Here is a 13,233-nt window from a genome sequence, read left to right on the forward strand (position 1 = left end):
AACTTTATTGTATTTTCTTGAAATAGCTGCTGACCCGCCTCATCCTTATTCACTTAAATATTTTGTACAATTAAATTGGCTATTTCACTATTAAGTTCCATTATTTCACTGTTAAGTTCATTGATATAGAGGCAATCTAAGTTTGGCAACAATCTTAAACCTATTGCATAATTTAAATCAAACTTCAGCGATGGATATGGTTCTGGAAGTAAACGTTAAAACTGGAAGCATTACACTATCTGAAAAATTATTTGTCATACTACTCTGAAAAATTAAAACCCAATAGATCAAAGGTTTTAAAATACACCCGTCACAACACAAAGACAATTATTGATAAAAAGATAAACAATATTATTTAATTTATTATTGTGACAAATGCTAAATTTTAAACATACGTAAATATACATTTTCATGACATGTATATATTTTGTTCTAATCATTTTAAAATTTAATTTGTTTGTATTTTTTTTTTATTCTTGATGGGATAGATTTATCCCGACTCCCCTTCTCATTTATACGCCACTGATCATTGTAGACTTCTAATTGAAATGTATATAAGTAGTGTTTTAAATAAAATATTATAATTGGTAATATAAGTATTTGTAACGTTAGAAAATTTACTATATATTACTAAAATTTAAATATTATATTACTTACCTACCTACTTTGTACATAATACTAGTATATTTCATCTCAAATGATGGATTATAATTATCTACGTGAAAGATGAAAGACCACTATAATTTAATAAATACAATTATTTATATTATGTTTAATTATTTTGCTTTAATCTTGTAGGGAACTTAGGTGCAATCATCGGTATGTAATTCTATAATTACCTTAAGATATTAAAATTATTAAAATTAAGATTTATTGACAATATTGAGGTTCTAATAGTGTAAAAATCTTATTTAAAATGTAGGAAAATATTTAGGTAAGTTATTTTTCGACATTATTTTCATGTGGTCAGTTGTATACATGTTTTTTGTTTTGATCAAATACTATATGGTTTTACTGTCTATATATGAAATATTGATTTGTCACATGTTAATTTTTATGTTAGCTTTTGTGATAAATTTACTATTCTACTTACATACAGATATACACTTCAGTGAAATGTGTTCATTTATTAGAAATTTGATTTAAAAATAATATTTACGAACTATTGTAAAGTACATTAATTAAGATAGAATTAAGACGATCATCCCTTACGCTTAATTGGATTAAAATGTATTTATCAATGAAACATCATCGTATTAAATATTGTAATACTTTGTTATAGTATTATAAGAGTTCATTACATATTTTGTACAATGTGAAAAATTTGCATGTAGATTTTATAAATTAATGTATAGTTCATGTTAAAATGAAATATTTCCAAATATTTACTAGTTATTTAAAATAATATAGCTGTGTAACCAGTGTCTATGGCTACTTTTTAAAAAATATTGAAAACTTATCTATTAGAAACATAATTCATAAAGTATTTTGAATGAATGTGTTTAACTGTTCTAACTAATTTGTAATTGTTGTATAGTGAATAGGAACTAATTCCTCACTATACTAAATTGAACAAATAAGTTATACTTCAAGTTAATATGTTAAAATGTTTTATAAAATATAATAAAAAAGAACAATTTTTCAATTGTCAGCAAATTCTTATTCAAATTATAATATCAATAATACTAACTACAAAACAACGTAATGTTGAAGTTGGGAATTTAGTACAGTAAGTTCCCATTACAACGAATACCGATACAACGGAAAATCCAGTTATAACGAAAGTCATAGAGGTCCCCTACCGAAAAGCTATTTTGTTACAACGAAATTTCCGTTAAAACGAAAAAAAATGCAGTCCCTTGGAGTTCGTTGTAACGGGAACTTACTGTATACTCAACTATACAGAATATACATAATTAATAATTTATTATGATATGTTACTAACATTTTTTAGGAAAATATACTAGTAAGTATTTTTTAACTGAAATAATTATTAAATAATCAAAATTATAAAAATTAAAATAATAAAAAAAATAAATAGTAAAAATTAATAAATTATAAAAACTGTATGGTTACTACTATATTTACATTGATTTTAATTTCATAATATCATGTGTTTTAATATACAATACTTATAGTGCCTTATGAATAAAATAAAATGTAAATTATAAAAATAGTCTATAATATGTATTGCATTATTTACGTTTTAGGGAAATTGGTTGGTAAGTATATCTATGCTGTATTTACAATATACAATACACAGACTTTAGACTAAATTAAAGTATAATACTTACTTTAAACATCCAAAAAAACCCGAAATTTCGCACGTATTTCATTATTTTCCTGATTACCCACTACTCCCCTCTATCCATAAAAATGATACACATTATTAATTAACATGTTGAGTCTATGAAAGTTTATGTAATAATAATATTTCCTAAAAATAGTCTTGGCGTATAATGAAATTTCTGCTTTCTATAAAAAAAAATTTGAAAATATATTTTTTTACTCCTTTAAGAACTTACTTTTCATATTTTTTTTTGTTTTCTCGAAAGGTACCATATTTATTTTATTTCTATTGGTATGGAATTTATTATTTATGATTAGGGCTGAGATTTTAATGCCCTAAAAAATCTCAAAAAATGCAATATAAAAATGCATTTATATTTATTATGGCTTAAGAAAAAAATTTAAAAAATGTATGATTAATATTTTGTTATTGTACGTTGTTACTTGTTTTGTTGTATTTCTGTTTTTTTAATCATTCACTATAAAATAATAATTAAAAAAAAATTGTTTAATATTTTAACTTGTTTTTGTTAGTACATATTAGCCAATGGGTAAATAACGGCGATAATTTAAGCGAAAAGACCTAGCTATGATAAAATTGTTATCGACGATAATTGATTGTCGTGTTATATAATTTATAAATCGTACCGTCGCGTGTTGGCAGTTTTCGGAAAATATCTTGTTAATCGCAACAGTTTTCGTTCATTTTATGAACAAATTGTGAAAAATGTTCTAAAAACTAAGAAAATGCCCTAAAAATGCATTTAAGGTTAATATTAACAAAAAATGCAAAAATATGCAAAATAAAAATTAATTTAAATTAATCAGCACCACCCAAAGGCCAAAACACATTTTATACTTGCGGAGCAACGTTTTGAAACACTAGAAAAAAAGATGCATTTACATAAAAATCAGCCCTATTTATGATATTGTTTACATAACGTTCAAAGAAAATATTATTAAAGGTGTTAGTCTCAGAGAAGATATCACACAATTTTCTAATTCTGATAATGATTAATAAAATAAAATCAGAATACAGATTTTTAATTATAATCACCTATTTAATTTTGCAACAAATAAATTATAAAATAGGGGTGGGAGGCGAAACGTAATAATAACAACTAAGTATACTTAATAGTTTTTTGGTATTTAGTAGTCCTTATTTATCTTTATTCGTATGGATATAGTCTAAATTCAATGTTTTGGATTGATATTACATTAATACGTCACTGTATGGAAATTTACCTATGTATATTTGGAGACTTATCGATTAAAATGATTAGTTGAATATATTAGAATATAAATATACATAATAATAATGTAACTTACATTTTTAATAATTTTCAAAATTATATAATTATATAATTGCCATAACTTAACAAAAATTTTTGTTTTGACTGAAAAGGGAAAGGTACCATTTTGGTCAAAAATGGTCTAGCCAGTGCAGTTCGACCATTACCTTTTTTCAATTCAAGTGTAATTCGGCCATACCCATAGATAGGTTGTTTTTTTGACTACCTATACTAGAGGGATACTATTGGAATCGATGCACCTTATTTCCTAGTACAAAATTGTCTGGTGGAATCGTTGAAACTCCATATATTTGATTTACATATTATACATTTATTTTAACAAAATTAAGCAATAGACTGGGAAATAAATAAAATTCCACGATAATTATTTTTGTGATTAAATGTTATGTGAAATTTATTTTTGTAAAACCTTAATGCTGGTAATGCATGATGAATTATTAACTTATACAATATTATATTTTAAATATTTTAGTGCATTTAATGAGTAAGTATAGCTATTCGAGTGTAAAATATGTTAAATAAAAAATAACAATTATATGATAATTATTAGATATTTTATACAGTAGGTAATTATAAACATTTTGGAAAATATATAATTAAAGATTTATTTTAATCGTTTAGATGATTATCTTGGTAAGTTTTTTTTATTCCTTTGGTTATATGGAGGAATGAGGAATTGAGAGTCCGATTGTGTAATGTTTTACTTAAAATAATATATGATTCCTAGTTAAGTAATTGATTATATTAATAAAAATATTTTGAAAAAAAAAAACGAATAAACGAAAGCAACGTAAATTATTTAATGATAAAATGTGATTTATGGTTTATAAGTTATAACTAATGTACCAAATACAAGATAGGTACACGATTATTTAAATCTAAATACAAATATACATTTATATTAATAAGCTATTTTTGTTTTACATTACATTCATCGTGTAGGTGAATTTTTTGGTAAGTGTTTTGTAACTATTAACCTTTTATTGTTTTTTGATTATGTAAACAATTCTTATCATCTCTTTTTCTAATATGTTAAATGAGTATAGAGATAGATAGAGAGAAAAATGTTTATATAGAAATTAAAATATGTTATTGGAGTATGGTTTTATGATTAACCTGTAATTTTATGGAACAATATTGTATTTATAAGTAGCTAAAGGATTTTCGAATTATAAGTATACCTACTTATAAAAGAGTATTTTTTTAAATTTTGGATTTACGGTTGTACCTATATAATTTTTACAAGCAAACATGAACCATATAAATTAGATTTGGTTTGGAAAAATTTGGTTGAAGGAAAAGTGATTGAAATATCATGAGATAAAACTCAAAATATATAAAAACATATTTTTATTAATATACAAAAATAAATAAATAATAAAATATTATATACATATAAGATATAACCATTAATACATCCATAATTTTTTAAAACAAACAGGAATAAAAGCCAGTAAGTATTTCTATATTGTTATAAGTTATATGTTATGTTTAATATTCGTGTAATTTCATAATGCATGACAGAGTGTAGGTGCCTATAAAATAGAATATTTTAGATTCTGAGAGGAGTGATGAATGTATTGATTTAATAATGTTTTTTCTCTTTAAACACTCTAGACTATAGAGCAATAAAATGTTCAAAATTTGGGTTGGTCTCTGATAGAAAATTTGATCTAATTGGTATTTCGAAGAGTCAAAAGTAAAAAATAAAAACAAATATGTAATAATGTTTTAATTAAAACATGTTATTAATGTGATCTTAAAACTTTACCTATTTAACCATTTAATTATTATGACTAAATAGTTTTATTATTAATAATAAAAACAAATAGCAACCATTTAAAAACAAACATTTTCTTTTATCTTAAAATCCCTATTTTAACACTTACCGGGGTCGGAACTTTCCTTATTAAAAATAATTTATGGCTTATTCCCGGACTACCATACACAAAACATCATCGTTATTCCCGAGAAATTGTTAAATCATATAGTGCTCTTGAGTGTTGTTCATATAGATCTCATGCAGATATTTAAATTTTTTACGTTAAAAATATAAAAATATAAGAATACAATATACAAAAATTACATTGTTAAAATTGATAAGAGTATAGTTGTTAAATAATATGTTAAAATTGTTGATATTTAATTTATACAATGTACACAATATGGAATCAATTATTAATAATAACATATTTTTTTATTCTTTTGTGTAGAGCAATATTTTCGTAAGTATAGATTTTAATAGGTTAAAAGACGATTGAGGTATGCCAAAAACAGAATGATTGAACTTTGATATGATAACACTGTAATGTGGGTATTTGGTGAAGTATATATTTTTTTATGTATAAAAATTTAAATTTAGTATTGGTAAATTTTAAGATTCAATTAGAATCATGTGTATAATAAAATAATGACACTGTCAATAGAGATGTTTAAAAATATTATTGATTTAAATGTAGAAAATAGAGATAATAGCTTAGTTGAACGTATAAGTTTTGTCAGATGTATAAAAATTAATTTCTAATTTAATTTGCACCAAACCAATCAAAAACATTTTTTTCTCAAAATAATCTAAATTTTAGTTACTATAAGGAGTAAGGATAATTGGAATATAAATGAAATTCATCAACTAATAAATTTCAAATTCTATGAACATTGATTTGTAATCACATACAATCTCCGCAATGAATATAATGATAATACTTAAATTTATTTAAATTTTAAAATATGATAGTGTTTAATACTAAAACAATCAAAAACACTTAAATTAAGTAATTAACTAAATATTAAATTAAATTGTGCTTACATTTTGTAGTTAATAAATGTGGTAAGGACTTTTATTTTTATTATTATAATTTTAGAGTTATGTATCACACGATCAAGTTAATCAAATCAAAAAGTGGTAGAATGTTAGTGTAATAATGCTATCAAAAAAATAGGTATTTACATATATTTAAGTCCAATAATATAAATTATGTTTGATTTATATCAAAATATTTCACGACCAAAATATATAATACGATGATTAGAGTATAATAATAAAAATGTAGCAATATGTGTTTGGCGTGTGCATATTGTGTCAGTCGGTGACAGTAACAATTACATTTTAACATCCATCGTTGGTAATAATAATAATTAGGTATTATTCAATAAAGACAGCAATGATTATGCAAAATGAGTTAAAATTTCTATACTTTATCCATTATTTGTCATAAAAACTTAATCATAGTGAAAGTTTTGAATTCATCATAAAATATTTCCGGTTGAAATTTGAATAAAATGTGAAGCGCAAACTACTTCCTATAAAATATCATGTCCTTAAAAATGTTAAATGTAAAATAAATAAGTAGTTAATAAATATAAAAATATGCCTCTGAATGGTTGTAATGCTTGTATTTTTATTAAATTATGATGATATGTTTAGGAACTAACTTAATTACAATAATAATTATCATTATTTATATAATATTATGTAATACATGGTTTTATACTTTTGTAGAAAATGAAGACCCTAGTAAGTATTTATGTAATTAAATTTGTATTCGTTATTATAGAGAGTTTTTTTTTTTATATTTTGATTGTCAATGATAATATAATTTTAATTTTATAGGTTTATATATTCGTGAGTGTATTATATGAAAACTAGTATAATAAGAAGTGGTTGATGTAATAAAATAAAAGTTGATTTTATAGTTTATAAAAATATCAACAGCCGAAGTTTAATATTGTCGAAAATGTTATTGCAATTTTTTTAACAAACGCAACATGTAAGTCTGCAGTCTAGTGTTAGTCCTAGATATTTGACTGAAGAACAAATAGGAATTTGAGTTCCATATCTAAATACCTTTAGGTCAAAGAGAAAGACAAACGGTGAATGTAGTGTGGATAGATTTTGACTGGTTAATTTTGAAACGCCTCTTAGTATACCAGTCTTCTATGAGGGTTAGGTGATTTTGAAGATTAAGTGAATAGTGATGCTATTACTGGATTAGAATTGATAGATATTATTTTGCATATTCAGAAACTCACGTATTTGTAGTGTTAGGATGATCAGCAGAATAAATGGTATAGAGAACTGGGGAGAGTATACCGCCTTGGAGAACACCGGCGGAAATATTGGATTTGGCTGAAAGTGCATCGCCGAATCTGATTTGGAAGTTATGGTCTGACAGATAGGATCTAATAATTAAGTAATGTACAGGATGTAAGAATTTTCTTAATATAACAAGTATTTCATCATACCTACCTTGTCAAAAGCTTGTGAAACATCTAAAAAGGCGCAGGCCTAATAATTAAATCTATAGAATTAAGAAAATAATTTATAATAATATTAAATTATTTCTTTTTAGAATTGCTATTCGGTAAGTGTGTAAGACATAAAACCCTATAGCTTATGTGATGTTATAAGTGCACATAATTATTAATAGGTACTTATATATTATTATTTATTTTTTTTTTACAAAAAGAAATTGGTAAGTATTACAATGTTCAGAAATTGTCGAAAGTATGGGGTTGATATAAATATGCATTACCTAAGTATTTAATAAAATATACAAATAAAAATGATTTATAAAGTGTAATTTCTAAATGTGAATCTTAACGATAATTATTATTTAAGCTTTTGTCTGGAATGAAATATTGATAAATGAAATATATTATCATAGGGATAGGAGAATATTAAATATTTTAAAACAAAAGTCGATAAAAAATTTGTTAAGACATTTAAGAAAAAATTAAAAAATGTTGATAGGGATAGAATTATGTACGAATTATTAAAATGATATGAACATTTTAAATACAACTTTGACTTATAATTACAGTGGATACCACTTATAAGACTCACTCATACAAGGTTTAGTCACTTCTTAGTCTCAAAATCGTTTCGACGTATTAAAATATATTATAAAAAATTCGGTTATAATACTTAAATTTCGGGCAAATATGGTAGAAACTAAACATTTTTGGTTAAAATTTAGAAATAAATTGGTTTTAAAAATTGCATATTTTTGTTTGTTTTTATTGGTTTTGATTCATACTTTATAATATTATGTATACGTTTATACACAACAAATTTTACATACATTGGAATAATCGCCATTATATGCGAGGCATTATTACGCACTTCCGATTATCTGGCACAGCTACTTCATCTATGATATTCAATCGGATATAAGTGTCACTTAGTGCTGGTCCCAAAGTAAGTCTTATAAGTGGTGCCTACACTATATTTGCAAATATTATTTCATCGTACTTAATTACTAAATTTTTAATTTGTAGAAAAAACTTTGCGTAAGTGTTTATATCTGTTACGGATACTTATGTTTAGTTATATAAACTTAAAAAATATAAATTATAAAATAAAAAATATCAACTGTAGAAATGAGGCTTAGTCACTTGACTTAATAAACATATTAGTATATTATTATAGTCATGATATGTTGTGATTTTAATTTTAAAAGAAACATTATGTGTTTTTGAATTAAATACATCATATTGAGCAAACAAGCAAAATATCTTTGTTATAATAATTTTATTTCATGAAATTTAATTTTAAGTTGGAATTACACAAAAATAATAATATTGTAATTCGAATTATATTTATTAATAAATACTTAGAATAAAATTCAAATTTAACATTTAAATCATAAACAAATTTATATATGTATAGGTGATGACTAATGTATTTGACTGAGATGCAAATTGAAGTGAAATGCTTATATTTATTAATACATTATTATATATTTATATTTTAGTGTTAGATGAAAGATATAAAATATATCAGTCAGGTAAGTTTCTTTTTATAACATTTATGCATGGAGATATAGTTTGGAGACAAACTAGGTCACATTAAATTGAAAAGAAAATAGTCAAACCGTGCGTTATAACTCGTTCTTAACACTGCGTTATACTTGCATTACATTATTAATTATTACACGCATTTATGTCCAAAATCGCCAATTTTTCATTTTTAATTATTCTATTTGGATATAGGTTTTACATATTTATAGAAGCGTAAATAAAATTATTTTCGCCTTGTTAATCAAATATCTATTCTGTAATTCAACCTTCAATAACAGTAGGTACCTATATGTAGGTACCAATTTTACACTGAAATAAAATAAAATATGTACAGGGATACTGTGTAAATACTTTTTATATAATTTTTTGAACAAATTTAGAACGTTTGATTTTACTGTATCATGTATTCTTTTTTGGTTAAACTACATAATGTTTAGTCTTATTTTAATTAACTGGATTGCGATTTAAATAAAAATAAACGAAATAATTCGTGACTTACAATATTGTATACAATAAACGGGTGGTACCGTATATTATTTTTAGATTGTTTAATATTATTATCATTTTTTTTATTTTTTATTAAAATTGTTGGTGGCATAATATACAAAATGGTTCTTTTAATTTATTTTTATTACCAATTTGGGACACCGGTTTCAATCAACTAATATGAAATAATAATTAGTCACAATAATAATAATAATCTTAAAATAAAAATAGCTATAAAATATTTGTGGCTGATTTTTAAAAACGCAGGTTACATAACTGTTTTTGCGTCTTCCGACTCGGGAGTTGATGACAATAGTTTTGTTAAGTAAAAATATAACTCTTATCAATATTTTACAATATTGACGATTGCTAAATAAAATTAAAATATTTGGGTTTTATTATTTGAAATAACTATAATAACTTCTATTGAATTCATACATTTTAGAATTTGTACCTAAATACTGTTTTCATTTGGAAAAGCTAGTACGCAAGGGTACGTTTTATAACTATTTATGATTAAATGTTGAATATTTGATAACAGATTTTAATCTATTCTACTAAAAATGAAGTGTAAGATTTTCATGTCAAATTACAATTATTTTACAATTTTTACGAATTGGCTTCAATTGTTTTTCTTAAATTCTCCATCTCTAGCACTAATTGTTAAAAAAAATTATAGAACTCATTTTTTTTTGTACCTATATTTATTATTATCTGTTTTTTTTTTCAAAAAATAAACTATCATAATTATTTGGTTTTAATATTATTACCATATTATTTTGAATTAATATTGTCAATGGTAATAAGCAATAACATATGACGTACATTAATTACTTTTTTGTTCAATATTTTATTAGCAATTGAAGATACTAATGAAAATTATATACCTGCAGGTTAGTTAGTTATTAATTATGCTTTATTGAATATAGCAAAGGTTTCTTTGTAAAATTGTCCGGAATGACATTAAGGTCTTAACGGAGTTCAGAAATTCATATGCGCTTTCGATAGGATCACTAACTAATTAATAACCACCGTTTTGTTCATTGTTTAAAACAATTCTAAAAATAAGTATATAATATCTAACTGAAATAAATGTGATCCCGATACATCCCACACGACACGCTTAAATTGGCCTACTTATTTATTTATCGAATCATAATGGTAGGCTACATTGTATACACCGCAAATCGCGCTGAACACGGAAATCATATTATTATTATTATTTAATTTAATATATATAATATATAAATGCCACAATAAAACAATAGTTGTTGACGTACATAAATTAATGAGTACTTAAACTTATACATGATTAAGTGACCAGCGAAAAGGAAACCAAGGTTAACCAACTGTTTTGCTGTGTAAAATGTCGATCATAATTAAGATATGTTCTCAAAATTTAATTAATTGTTATAATTTTTCAATATATATGTGATAAACGATAAACTACACATTTGGCCTAAAAAAAAAAATTATTTTATAATTAGTCAAGAGACAACAATATTCATCTCACTTTAATAGTTCACCTATTAAGTTGTACTTATATTATAGTAATATAATCTTTTAAATAAATTACGCACACAACACATTTTACCCGTCAAATGTTATGTTTGGAAGTCTGCATATTTTACTTATAACCCAGTGGCGTATCCAGTACAAAATAATTGGGTTGGCCAGTTTTTTTCTGTAGTGTAGTAACTATTAGGACTTATACTTTTAGAATAATAACAATAATATTGAGTCGTTTGAGGATAAATCGTTATCGTTACGCGATTTCATAAAAATTAAAAATTTAAACGCTCATAATATTTGTCCTTTAATGAGGCTTCGAGTTTTCTCTATAGTCATTTGTACTATTGAACACTTATGAAAAAGTTAGTATTGAATTTTTTAATCTTAAATATAATAAATACAAACAATTTTATGAATTTTCAACTACAAAATAACTTGCAAATTTTCACGATTTTGAAAATAATTCAAATAAAATTTGAACTTTGTGACCAAAGATTTTTAATTTTTTTTTTAACTACAATAATACCAACTCATAAGGAACCTTGTCTTAAATTTTCAAGTTTCTTTAGTCCAACAAAATTTTTTTATCGACACTTAAAAGAAAAAAAATACTTAGATAAATTGAAAATTTCAATTGTCTATAAATAACTCAAAAAAAACCAAAATATTTTGAAAATTTAAATGTATACAGATAACACTAATGAAAACATTTGGTGAAAATTTCAAGTATTTACTCTTATTAGTCCGTTACATTTTTTTGAAAACTACTGGAAAATTTTTATTTTTGACGTCTATAATTGCATCAAGAATATTCACTTTGCCATCGGAACCCCCTCCCCCCTCCCTGGGTTAGGTTAGGTAACGTTAAGAAGTTTGAAATTGAAGCATTATTTATTTCGACAAGTTATGCTGAACAGAAACAAAAAAAACACACATCACTGTAAAATCAATACATTTATCACTTCTTTCAGAATCTAAAGTAATATTAATTTATAGAGTAAACGATATTCTTTTATTTTTTGTAGATAGATGTGTGCGCAGCACCTTTTTATATTGTTTTCAGTTCCTGTAGTATCAGTGGTATCATAATGATAATATGCAATAATAAATATTAATAATAACATGTTTACTTGTGATAAAAAAAAAAAATCAAACAGTCAATTAAAAATTGGGTAGGTCTGGACCTAGTCAGCCTATCCTGTAAACACGCAACTGAGGTCACCTAAAAATAAGCTCTAGGATCACTCTTGTAATCAGTGTATAAGTATACAAAAATATTATATTAATTCAATTAGAAAATAGTTGCAAAGAATAACATTCATTATTTTTTATTATTATAGATAGAGAAAAAAGAACTCCATTCGAATGGTGTATGTTTACTATTGTGCATGAAACATTGCAATTATAAAATAGAATATTTTTAATTTCTAATAATTAACGAATTACATTTTAATATTTTCTCCATATAAATTTAAAAGACACAAGATTTTTTTTTTAAGTGTATAATATATTTTTTTAAATAGCTTTAAAAAAGGTTGTATTAATATTGAAAGTTCTGTACCATTAAATGTATTATAATTTTATAAATTTTATTTTATTTCAATAATTGTAATTTATTATTATTTAATATCACTAATGATTCAGTAATGCAGTTTTTTAAATGTCTTATGCCGGTTTGCATGATTAATAACTAAATATTTAATAAATAGTTAACTAATTACACTTTAAAAATATTTGGTATGTTATATTTTATTAAATTAATCGATATTTTATATGACATGCAATTATAGTTTATACAAATATCAGATATTTCCTATAATATGTTTGCTAATCA

General features: G+C 23.7%; 1 long non-coding RNA gene across 1 annotated transcript; it reads left to right on the forward strand.

Moving 5' to 3' along the window:
• The first annotated feature begins 9,350 nt into the window (after nt 1-9,350).
• Nucleotides 9,351-12,954, forward strand: LOC126550086 (uncharacterized). Its single transcript, XR_007604097.1, has 4 exons — nt 9,351-9,388; nt 10,333-10,380; nt 10,745-10,780; nt 12,740-12,954. It is a non-coding gene; the product is annotated as an uncharacterized LOC126550086 (long non-coding RNA).
• Nucleotides 12,955-13,233: the final 279 nt, after the last annotated feature.

This window comes from Aphis gossypii, chromosome 2 (assembly GCF_020184175.1).
Source record: "Aphis gossypii isolate Hap1 chromosome 2, ASM2018417v2, whole genome shotgun sequence".
NCBI lineage: Eukaryota > Metazoa > Arthropoda > Insecta > Hemiptera > Aphididae > Aphis > Aphis gossypii.